Raw genomic sequence first — 11,773 nt, 5'->3', positions numbered from 1 at the left:
TCTCCCCTACAGAATTCAAGCTTCTTCCCCCAATCATGGCCTTCACCCGCCTCTGAGGGCATAAAGGGCTGAGTCCAGATTAAGTAAGTGGGTGGAAAGGGCAGAAAGCCAAGATAAACGAGGGAAGCCTGTCTAAAGGAGGTGCTGCAGTTGTGTGAGAAGCAAAGGATACTGGATCTCATCTTTCTAATGAGAGAGTTCATCCCTTCTAGCTCTGCTTCTATGACTGTAAGGCCAGAAGTCATTCCAGAAAGCCTGACTGTTTCTTGCCCTCCTTCTTTACTGTCCCTTGCTTTAGGATGAGGTGATGGTGGCTGAAAGCTATTTGGGTAGGTTGGATAGGTTGAAAAGAGGGAAGAAATAAGCCACTATAATTCCTTTTCCTGGAATGGTTGTGGGCAAAGATATCATCTCACTTCACTTCCTCCTTCAAGCTCAGACCTAAGAACCCCAAAAAGAGAAAAAGTTTGACACAGTTGGGTGCAAGAACTTAGGAGGGCCAGGAATTGTGGTGCTGATAGTAGAGGCTGTGTATCCAGTAGCAGGAGGAGGTGAGCTAGGCAGCTCACCTTGCTGCACCGATGTAACTTGAAAGTCCCCTGACAGTCATCTCTAAGCAGTGGGAAGTCAATGGATAAATACTCCAGCCTCTTTCGTCATCACCTGGGAGGACAGTGTGAGAATGTTACCACAAAGTTTCTCAGGGGGTTCCCAGCAGGATGGATCCCCAGTTGCCCATGGCAATAACTGGCCCATCAACACACCTTAGTTTTGGCTTCTCTTCCTTCCATATCTTGCTTTCCCATTTCTTTACTCCTATTTCCTGGGATCACCTCCCAAGTAAATTATTTGCACCTTAGCCCTTGTCTCAGGGTCTGCTCTTGGGAGAAGTCACACTAAGACAGGTGTCCTCCAACCCAAAAGTGAGTAAGAGCAGGCTGCACCACCCTGGGAAACAATGCTTCCATTTCATCTCTCTGTGTCTGGTCTCAGCTAGAAGGAGCTCACCACACAGGATCCTAAAACACATTTATATTTTTAGGAGCTCTGAGTTTTGTTTGGGTCATTGGGCCTGTGTGTGCCAAAAAAGGCAAAGGGAATTGTTGGTGGCTAGGAAAACAGAATGCTTGGCTCCTGCCTCAGATAGGAAACACAGCTCGGCTCAAAGCTACTGTGCACACAGGAACCTACACTTCCTCCCCGACTCACACTGTTTCATAGTCATGTACACTCATCTGACATTGAGAAGCAATTCCCATCACTCTAAGGGCAGGGTCACAACCCAGCTAGAGGTCCACATGGGCTGTGAGGAGGGGAGGACCAATGGGAGGATTCTAGCAGGAGGAGGCCCAACAGGAGACTCTTTGGAAAATCTCCTATGAAATGGCTCAGGGAACATAGGACCACACCTCAGTCTCTTACAGAAATGTGACTCTTCTGCTGACCCAGTCCAAGAGGTCAAAGCATTGAAGGGCCAGCCCTTGAAGGGGTTATTCAGAGCTCTAGACAATTAAGCAGTCAAATAATTGGCCAATACGAGGGATGTTTTTCTAGGATAGTGCCCACCATTCAACAGATGGATGGGCCCCACCAGGTGGGGAGAACAGTCAGAGGAGTTGGGCTACAGAGAAGCTTTGATTTCTAGCTTCTGTATGAAAGACTGATTTTTGCCTTTATTGGTAAGGCAGTCACTCAAAAAACTTGTATTGAGCCCTGGCTGGTGTGATTCAGTTGGTTGGAGCATCGTCCCCAAGAGATGGTGGGTTCAATTCCTGGTCAGGGCACATACCCAGGTTGCGGGTTCGATCCCCAGTTGAGGCACGTGCAGGAGGCAAATGATTGATCTCTCTCCCCCCTCTTCCTTTCTCTCTAGAATCAATAAAAACAAAACAAAAACTTGTATTGAGCACCACATCCAAGATGACTAAAATCAGCCTCTGCTCCCACTACAGTTACCATCAGAAAGCTGCTATTCCAAAATTAGTCATAGACATTTCATTTAAAATTAGATATCATCTCTTTCCCTGAAGGTAGAGGAGTGTTGACCATGTGGGTAGGAGCAGGGTTTTGTGAGAGATGGATTGGGGATGTTGAGAATGCTTTAAAGGAAGTATAATATAGGGAGAAGATGGGAGAAAACTGGGGAGAGAGATAGAAAGAGGGACACCCTCTGAAGGCCTAAGCAGTGAATTCTTTCCCTCCACCAAACCCCATCTTATGGAACAAGGGAACATGTTAGTTGAGAAAGCAACTACTTCAAGTCCTGGATGCCTGTTGTTGTGGGGTACCCACCTAAACTACCCATAAAAAATCCACATACCACCCCCTATATGCATTTTGGCTAGAGAAGGGGTGGTGGTAGAACCTTCTGTATCACTAGGCAGATAGGATCATGGACTAGTAGGTGAATCTCCAGCTGGAGATACCAGGAGACCAAAAACTCTGACTTCTACCCCAACATGGATAAGGGACAATCCACAACTGAGGACAGAAGGGCAAGATCCTGTCAAATGTGTTGTGGAAACTGTGAGGCCAGGTTCCACCTGTCCAGTCCTAAGGGGAGACTTCCTGGCTGATCCAAAGGGCAGTTGGGCTAACTGATGCCTCAACAAAATTTTCATAAGATGGGCCTCCTTGAAAAAAGCAACTGAACACAGCTCTACTCCTTATATCCTTACATTCTCTCTCCCTCTCTTTTTTTCTCTCTCTGTCCTGATTTTCACAAGGACAAAGGACATGAAGCTGGAGCCACTCCACCCTCTATCCTACAGCCTGTTTGGACTAGTGAATTTCTGGCCAAGCTTTCTAAACAAACAAAACAGGTTTCCAAACACTGGTCAGGGGAAGGAAGCCACAAGAAGGGAGGAGAAAGAAAAGGGAGCTGAGCTTTTCTCTCCTCTCTGGAGCCTCCCTTGCCCACCAGGGAACATCACCTCTCTCAGAAACTACTGGGTGACCACTGTACATCAGTCAGCTGCTAGGTCTTAAGGAAACATTGTTCCTACTGTCGAAGGGCTCACATTCTGGTCATGAAGGAAAATATGCAAATAAGTAGGAGCCCTAAGAGTGCCTGGTGCTGAGAAAAAAGTTGGTATAGGGCACCGGTGAGGATTCCAAAAGAAAGCCTGTCAACAAGGAGGGAACGGGAAGGAAGACTTCATAAAAAAAGTGACTTGTGAGTGTTCTTAGATAAGTGGTGCTTTCATAATAAAGAGAACAGCAAGAACACAGGCACTAAGGGTGAACACCATGGTACTGCTCTGGAAATGCCTGGAAAATCAGCCAAAGTGACAAGCGGGGCAGAAAAAGAGAAAAGAACAGAAACATAGCAACATGTAAATAGCGTGTAAGTTGAGTTGCATAAGCAGGGACTGAGATGTCAGCAAAAGACCTGGAGAGAGAAGAGGAGGCCTGATTTAGACAGAGTGAGAAGTTTCAGTAAATCAGAGTTGAGAAGGCCCTCCTGCTCCAAATGAGAGCTCTGAGTGAAGGGAGAGAAGGGAAAAGGATATCAAGGCTCTTGGCTTGAGTGGCAGGGGGGATGAGTGTTGACAGGCAGCTTTAAAGGAAGACTGCTTCTCCCACATCCTTCCTTTGGCTGTACTCTACCTAGCACATGCCTTCATCCATCTCTCACTTTGGGGACTGTGACAAGGGGGTAACTCCCTGAGATGTTCATTGATGTTTGTCTTTACTTCCCCCTTGCTTTGGAGGTTTGTGGTTTGCCAAAACAGAAGGAACTTGTTTGCAGGCACTTTCCATGATGACTTTTGCTTCCCAACATTAAGTCACTGAGCTGTTTATGGTTTATGTAAAGGGGCCTGGAAGGTAGAAGGTAGGAGAACCTCAGAGGGGGACATGGAGACTAAGGGAAAGGGAGGCCATCCCTTCTGTAAGCCCTGAGCTGCAGTGCCCACACAGTCAGCTGAGGAGCCTCAGAGGGGATGGCTGTGAGGTCTGCAGGAGCCTCCTAGTATCACCAAAGATTTTTTTAGGCCAGGACTGACACAGCCAAGGGTCTGGGAACAGGAGGGTGTGTCCGCAGAATACACTGTCTGCCAGAGAGACTTCCCCAGATCCTTGGAGCTGCATTAGATAGTCCCTAGGTCTTGGAATTACAGAGGGGGTGAGCCAAGGTCAGTTTCTTGCCTGCCCTGTGGAGTGGGAGCTAGGGGCTGAGGGGACTAGGTCAATGCAAATAAACAAAGGAATGCACTCTTTCCTGCATATCGATCTCCACTATCTGGTCAGATTCTGGGTCTCATTCATCACTGAGGTGCCAGCACTCAGCTGAGAGGACCTGCTACAGAAGAAACAGATGGAGGAAGCGTGCATGGTATTTCCATCAAACTAATGGGCACTCCTGTGCGCTGGGCCTCGCAGACTGGATGCCAGGAAGGGGATGGCGTTCCAAGGTTTCACTTTTAAAACTACTTATAGGACATGCAAAAGTACTAAAGATTAAGCCAGAGGGTCTATCCTTCGCAGCTCCGCCCTAGGGACTTTCCCAGCCGGCAAGGCGGGACCAGGCCCAGCAGAAGAGCACCGCGCCTGCGCACTGCAGACCCTGGAGCCGAAACGTCCTCAGCGAGGGGGTGGCGGGGAGAGAGACCGGGGCATCCGGGTCCCTCACCCCGCCCCACTGCATGAATGAGAGGCGCGGCGTCGGCCCCTCCCCCGCCGGGCCCGCCCCTCCCCCGGCAGCCGCTCGCAGTCCGCCGCCGCCACCTCAGCCGCACTAGGTCTCACAGACTCTTGCCGCTCGCAGCCCGCTGCCCGGCGCTGACGGTCCCGCACGCCCACTGCTGCCGCCTCCGGCGCTCCCGAGTGAGTGAACGCGCGAGGGCCAGGGCGCTGAGGCCCGTCGCCCCCGGGCTGGGGCTTAGGGGACCGGGCGGGTCCGGGTTCGGGATGCTGAGGAGACCGCGGGCCCGCGCGCCCTCGCCAGCCTCCCACACACTCGGGGCGCTGCGGGGGGGAGGGGCGGGGAGGAGTGGGACAGCCACCCCGGGCCCCGCGGGGCGCGGACGAGGGTCCGCCCCGGGTCGGAGGGTGAGTCTCGCACAAAGGGCTTGCGCGGGCTGTCATCGGGAGGCCACGGAGGGAAGGTCTGCGACGCCCCGCCCGCCCCGCCAGCCGGGGCCGGGCGTCGAGCCCCCGGGAGTGGGAGGCGGCTGGGATGTGCAGGAAGGCGGGGACGAGGGCGGCGAGAACGGCTGCCTCGGGGCTGGCCTGGGGGGCGCGGCGTGGCAGTGTTTTCCTGCTCCTCCCCTTTCTTTGTGGCGTTTGTCTCGTGCCCATTTGTCACTGTATAGCTGTGGTCTAGGGTGCGATCTCCCGCCTCGGCTTACTCATTAATTAAAGGCAGGTGCTGGTCTCCAGTCTGTGGGTGGGGGGCGCGTGAGCTTCCACACGCTTGAGAATTAAGGACCCTCCTTTGTTTCCAGAGACGGAATGGTGTGTGTGTGTGTGTGTGTGTGTCCTATGAAATGAATCAGAGATCATTAAAAAGGGTTCGAGGGAAAAAGACATATTACTTAATCAGACTTTCACCCAATTCTGTCTCTAATGTTCTTTCAAACGGTGTTTTGTTTGTTTGTTCCTTGCTGTAAAACCAGTGGGTTTCGTTAATTGAAAATGTATGTCTGTATTCTCATATATCTGTATATCTAGAACACTTTGTTTTTTGGGTTTAGTTAACGGTAAAATACTCGTATGTTTGTGCATGAGAATACTCCAGTACATACAGGAAACTGCTTTCTGGGTTTAGTTCACTTACAATATATCCTGATACTCATATGCTCGTCTATAGAAATACTCTAATATATACCTAGGACACTGTTTTCTCAGCTCCTCAGTACAGGCAGATTTTGTTTCTTCCTGCCTCTGTGTTAATAAGAAGGTGGTCCAGCAGGTTCTGTCCACCTTGCTTTTTTTTTTTCTTAATGCTTTGGCCCAGGGTTTTATTGCATATTACCCTGGCATGTGCCCTTGCTTTGATCTGAATTTTCCTGTATTCTGTTGTCTGGTTGTGCAGCCCAGCTCAATGGCTCCTCTTACAGGACTACTGGAAAACAGAACACCTTTTATCATTGTCTTCATCCCCAGAGAGAAGGAAACTCTGCAGGTTCCCACAGACTTTCCCTTCATCAGTAAGACTGCCTGCCTGACTTTGTTCTCTCCGTAAAGTTACTAAGACCAAGAGTTACAGGTTGATGTAGACCGATTAAAAAGAAGCAATTCTAGTAGCACCAGTTATTCCTTGTTATTTCCTTTGGACTTTTTTCTCTTTTTAAACCAGATTTTATAAGCTTTAGAAGATAGTTGATTGTATTACTAGTTTTTAAATACTTTTTATAATACAGTTTTACCCTTATAATTTTGCAGAGTGATGGGAAATTAGCTAAAGTTGGTTATAAGAAACACACCTCCAAAATATATTTTGATTGATTTTTTTTTTAATAAATATATCTTTATTGATTTCAGAGAGAGGAAGGGAGAGGGAGAGAGAGATAGAAACATCAGTGATGAGAGAGTCATTGGTTGGCTGCCTCCTGCATGCCCCTGACTGGGGATTGAGCCCATAACCCAGGCCTGTTCCCTGACCGGGAATCGAACTTCAGTCTCCTGGATCCTAGGTCAGTGCTCAACCTCTGAGCCATGCCAACCGGGCTTGATTGATCTTCTGATTCAAAATAGTGGTGGTAAAAAATTAGAAGGGCTTATTGGATGATATGAATAATTGAATTGGTTCAGTTTTAAGATTTTCTTTAAGATTCTTTTTTAATCACGGGTATTTTAATTCCTGGTAGTTTTCAGTGCACAATAAAATCTGAACTAAGCAGTCTTCCATAGCATTGTTTATGTATAATCTCTATTAAAAACATTTGCTTTGAATTTGAAGGGGAAAATTTCCATTGGTTGTATTGGGAGCCATTATTCTTGGTAAAATTCTTAGCTTATGTTAGCATGGTCAAATTCTCTTTTTGTAAATGTTAAAATGAGCCCAGCCAGGCATGGCTCAGTGGTTGAACATCAACCTAGGATCCAGGCGATCAGAGTTCGATTCCCAGTCGGGGCACATGCCTGGGTTGCGGGCTCGATCAATGAATCTCTTATCATTGATGTTTCTATCTCTCTCTCTCCCTCTCCTTTCCTCTCTCTGAAATCAATAAAGATATATTTTAAAAAAGAACAAAAAAGAAAAAAAATGTTAAAATGAGAAAAGTTGACTTTTCAGTTTAGAGAACTTTTGGTTTTATGATGTAGAATTTAAATAAAATTTTAATATCAATGAATTTTACTCAAAATAGGTTAACTTAAAAACAAGGGGTTCATTAACTTCCTTAACTAGTGTCACTAGTATTGAAGCAACCCCAATAATTTTATAAACTGCCCACAGTCTTTTTTTTTTTTTTTTTAGGAATCCCTTAAAACAAACCATAAGAGGAAGTCTTAGATAAACAAAGTAGTATAACCGGAATTATCACTGAAATAAGTTTGCATAGTACCACAATATTGTGGAACTTTAATTTTGCAAGAGTGACTTAGCTATTGTTTGAATCAGCAAAAGGAACCTAAAAACATCCTGGCCTTGTTCGGCGTTCTGTTAACCAAAATCTTTACCAACCCATAGTTTAGCATTTCCTATAGTATAATGATTAAAGAAAAGTTTCTAAAGTAATTTCTGTATCATCAAAATAGATTAAATTATGTTAAATGCTGTTTTAGTAGTAAATATATTCTTTATATTCATTAGAAATACTAATATTGTTATGATAGTGATGGTAATAGTAGGTATGGTGACAGTTACCCAAAACTGGGATACATTATCCCCCCAATAATGTCTGATGATAAAAAGTAGAATATTTTTTCTATTGAGCATTTTCTATCACTAATTGTTTTTTGTTTCAAGTGGCAGTTTATTCTAAAATCAGTAACAAAGTAACATTATTATAATGTATTAGCTTAAACTATATGAAATTGCCATTTTTTAGCAAAAAAATGGAGTAGTCAAAAATCAGCAATTTCATATGGTTCAACCACTTTCAACTCTCAGCAGTTTCTTCTGGTATTTATCTTTATTTCATTTTATTGTTTAAACTGCTATTTCTTGATTTTTCAACTTTGGATATTATCTATGGACTTCTGTTTTGGAAATTGAGGACTTAGTTGTCCCATACAGCCATCCTTCCATTCCCCACTCATACCTATACTTTACAGTTCCCAGTTAAGTCTGTTTTCAGTATTTATATGACTGTGACAATGTGTGGTATTCACAGATGAGCCATGTAGGGTACTAATATTACATATTCTTGTACAACTTTTGTTTCTCCTGAATTAAATAATTACCTCTTTTATTTATTTTTCACTTGCTTAGTTTTCTTTGTATCAGTCATTAATTCATCCTCAAATTCTATGACAGCCCTAGCCAGTTTGGCTCAGTAGTTGGAACATCGCCCCGTGGACTGAAGGGTGTTGGGTTCCATTCTGGTCCAGGGCACTTTCCTCCGTTGCAGGCTCAATCCCTGTCCCCAGTCAGGGTGCCTGAGGGAGACAACCAATCAACAACCAATCCATGTGATTCCCACATGTATACTTCCCTCCGTCCCTCCCTCCTCCCCCCCCTTTCTCTCCCCTTCTCCCTCTCGCTCTCGATTTCTCTCTCTCCCTCCCACTCTTTCTGAAAACTAATGGAAAAAATATCCTTGGGTGAGGATTTAAAAAAAAATGTATGACAGAACTAATAATCTTTCAATATTTTCAAATAACCTGTGTTTTATTTCTTTTTTCTAACTGTCATCTAAGACTTCCCTTTGTTATCATACTGGGAATTCCCTTTGCCTTCTTCCTGTGTTAGATCCTTTATTTCCTGGATCCTGTGTCTCCCTCATTCTTTAGTAGCTTCCTCAGAAAGGGCACATACAAACTTTGAAATTCCTTCCTAAATTCAGAAGTTAGTTGTATGTCTGGAAATGTCATTTTACCCTCACACTTGAGTAATGGTTTAACTGGATATTGAATTATAGATTGAAAATTAGTGTCCCTCTTTTGAAAGCATTGTTCCATTAGCTTCCAGTATTGCTCTTGAGAAATCTAATGCCATCCTAATCCCCATTTCCTTTTTCCTCCCACTCTGGAAAGTTTTAGGATCTTCTGTTTATCCCTGGTGTTCCTGATATTTCATGATGTTCTTTGAAACATCTTTTTAAATTTTTTTTTGCTCATGAGACGGATAATATTTTCCCTAAATAACTATATGGTATACACACACACACACACACACACACACACACACACACACACCCCATCTCACCCAATATGCTGTTTTTTTATGTTGTTGACATGCCTCCATCAAGAGGTAGAGTCTTTGTTCCCTCTCCTTGAACCTGTGCAGATATGAATGCTCCCCAGAATGTCTGGTCTTAAGACAAAATCATGATTTAGGAGTACAGTGGAATGATCAATAGCATGCACCTTGTGGGAGGGAGGCTGTTTTTTATTTTTTACTTTTAAATGGAATCATCACTGGCATCAGACAAAATTTCTTCAACCAATGAAATGCGGTCACCTTTGGAATCAACACAAAGGCTACCAGGTGCATTTTTAAAAACCCATTGTAGGATGTGACAGAACCATTCATGACCAAAAAAGAAACACTCTTTGAGCTTCATAAATATGTCATAACTAAATATGACATATATTATTTGCAAGAATTTCTGTGCTGAGAAGATGGAGATAAATGTAGCTATGTAGACCACAGCTTGATTGGACATTGTCAGTGACTTTGTGTTTATCTCATACTTTTTTTTCTAACTTTTTTTTACCCATCAATTTTTTTTCTATTTACAGCTGCCTTATCCCTCATCTAGCTTTTTCATGAGTGCACATTAGTGGCTGAATATTACTGGAGAACTTCAGAGTCATGATTAAAAATCTGAAGTGGGCTCTCAGCACTGCCCAGGAAAAAGCTACCAGATTCCTAATAAGATTTTTTGCCTATGACTAATAATTTCTCTCCACTCTTTAAACTCATAAGCAGCCCACCCCTTCCCATACTGATAAGCAGGCTTCATACTTCATTGAGGGTTTAGAAGTTATTAGACAGATACCCCTCCTCTTCCCCTCACTAAATCTAGAAATTTACCTTCCTTAGGGACCCGTGTTTTCTGTTGTCTTCCTATCGGAGGCCAACTCCTCTCCCACCGTATTCCCCCTCATAAATTCTCAAGAACTTGATTCCTGCATTTGTGCCTGCTCTCTTGCATTAGCAACTCTCCAGGATACCATTCATGTCAACATACACACATGCTCTGATATTGCCCATCTTTGAAAACAGAAGAAAAAATTTCGACAAGCAGCTTTTCCCTGACTTCCCATTCATCCCCTTCTGTTTACCTGCATGTGTATGTGTCTCAGAAGTCTGTATTTCCTCCCTACCTCTTGTGTAATACATAGCACTCTCTGAAAATACGTTGTTGACTGATATTTTTGTCTCTTACCTCTCCACTGGAAGGTCAGCTTCAGGAAGGCAAGGACCTCATCTATCCTGTTTACCTATGTCCCCCAGGACAACAACTGACACAAGTACCTACTCAGTTATATTGGCAAAAAAAGGCACAGCTGGCTTTTTTTTTAAAATATATCTTTATTTCAGAGAGAGAGAGAAGGAGAGAGAGAAACATCAATGATGAGAGAGTCATTGATCAGCTGCCTCCTGCACACCCCCACTGGGGATCAAGCCCACAACCCGGACATATGCCCTGACCAGGAATCGAACCAAGATCTCCTGGATCCTAGGTCGATGCTCAACCACTGAGCCACGCTGACTGGGCACAGCCGATATTTTTAACCTGGTAGAATGAATAGCTCTTTCCTCTTAAAAATTTCTAACAAAATAAATTTTTATTTATTTTTTTAAATTATTCACCACTTTTTGCTACACTTAGGGTTGAAAAAATTATGAAGACTGTATTAATGATTGAGTTTTTTTCCTACATTATATGACATTTCATTCTTTCATAAATATAATTTAACATTGGCAGTCTTGCACCTGGATTCTGGAGTCAGACTGCTTGGAGTTGAATATTAGCTCTCACTTTTTGCCATGTGACCTTGGCAGGTTTCCTAACTTCTCTGTTTCCTCATCTGCAAGATGTAAATAAGAGTAGTACCCACCTCGTATGTTTGTTATGTCGGTCAAATGAGATAACATGTAAAGTGCTAAATTCAATACTTGGTGTGGGGGTAAATGTAATGAAAAGGAATTATAGTTATTTGTATAGCCTTCTCCAATTTCTAATATTTGATATGACTTAGTCACTGTAATATTTTTGTCCAGAGTACTTATATCTCCTAGAGTATATTGACTATAAATGTGATTCAGTTGTTTTTAGTTTTATGGGTTTTTTTCTGATTCTATGCCTCTCTATTTCCCAGATTATCCCATGCGATAGATTGGTAAAATGATCTTGTGTGGTCATTTGATTAATCATTTTGATCACTTGATAAAATATTATTTCAAGCCAAGTCCTGTTCTTTATTTGGCTTGCCCAGGAGTGAGGTTCCTTCTTCATGTTATTCCACATTAAGTTTTCTTATTTTTGGAAATGGAACTTTTTAAACATCCAATACATCATCAACAGATTTTTTTAAGTAGCTGTAAGACACTGTTGTTTTTTCACTTACTAGCCAGCTGGGAAGATAAATATGTATAGCAATACAAAGTCCACCCTAGGGGCCACATGAGGGATAAAGATAGGCTTTGAAGAAG

General features: G+C 43.7%; 1 protein-coding gene across 1 annotated transcript in view; it reads left to right on the top strand.

Moving 5' to 3' along the window:
* The first annotated feature begins 4,557 nt into the window (after nt 1–4,557).
* Nucleotides 4,558–11,773, top strand: part of RNF24 (ring finger protein 24) — a 54,056-nt gene continuing 46,840 nt past the window's right edge. Inside the window, exon 1 of the mRNA XM_081148360.1 lies at nt 4,558–4,827. The gene's annotated coding sequence lies outside the window, so the exon portion shown is untranslated. The remainder of the gene's footprint in view (nt 4,828–11,773) is intronic.

Source organism: Miniopterus schreibersii (assembly GCF_964146895.1).
Source record: "Miniopterus schreibersii genome assembly, chromosome: 10".
In the NCBI taxonomy this organism is placed as follows: domain Eukaryota; kingdom Metazoa; phylum Chordata; class Mammalia; order Chiroptera; family Miniopteridae; genus Miniopterus; species Miniopterus schreibersii.
This window is presented reverse-complemented; position numbering and strand designations above follow the sequence as displayed.